Here is a 914-nt window from a genome sequence, read left to right on the forward strand (position 1 = left end):
TTTTGCTGAGTAACTGAGTATAACTGAGTATGATTTCAGAAACAAGGCCTAATAGGTTACCTTATACAAAGACCTCCAGTTACATATTAAAAAATAACAGGCATGAGCTTTATTTGTTCAATTCTAATATGAAAAGACACAGGTTTGAACATATGCTGAGCACCTACCAATGAGATGGTATGCCCATATTAACTAAAAAGCTTCCGTTTATAGTTTGAACATTTTTCGTTTTGTTGATCACGTTGGTTTTACCATGACGCTATATGAGTGGCTAATGTTTATCGTACTGATTTGACTTTTTTATTTTTTTATTGATACTGATAGCCTTTTCCCTTGTAATAAGACCCCACTCCACTCTCTCCCTGTCTCACACAACGTGTGTGTGTGTGTGTTTGGGGTGGGGTGGGGGGGGGGGGCGTTTACAGACTGCTGATGGCTCTTTATGCTGGTATAATAATCGGTGAATGGGCGAAAATTTTCAACACCAGAGTGTGTGTGTGTGTGCAAAGTTACAGCCACGAAGGAGAATTGAAACACGAGATGGTGAGTACTTTCGTCTTATTATCAAGACATGTTCGCAGCAACTAAAGATACACAGATTGTTGTTTAAGATTAAGCGCATGGGCTCTTGCTCCTGGAGCAGCCCGTAGATACACAGAAGCAAGGGCCTATATAAAGTGGTGCGTACAAGTCATAAAGGAAGGTCACAGAACGGTCAACAGATTAAAAATCCAAATATACTTAATGGTAGTCCTCTTTATTATATCTTTCAAATCCTTCAGGAACATATGTTTTATGACTGGGTCAAAAGAAAATAATCCTTGACTTACATGAAAATTATTCACCCAGGTTAACTGAATCAAAACAGATTCTAACAAGTTCCTTGATATATATATATATAATATATATATATA

This window comes from Macrobrachium nipponense, chromosome 43 (genome assembly GCF_015104395.2).
Source record: "Macrobrachium nipponense isolate FS-2020 chromosome 43, ASM1510439v2, whole genome shotgun sequence".
NCBI lineage: Eukaryota > Metazoa > Arthropoda > Malacostraca > Decapoda > Palaemonidae > Macrobrachium > Macrobrachium nipponense.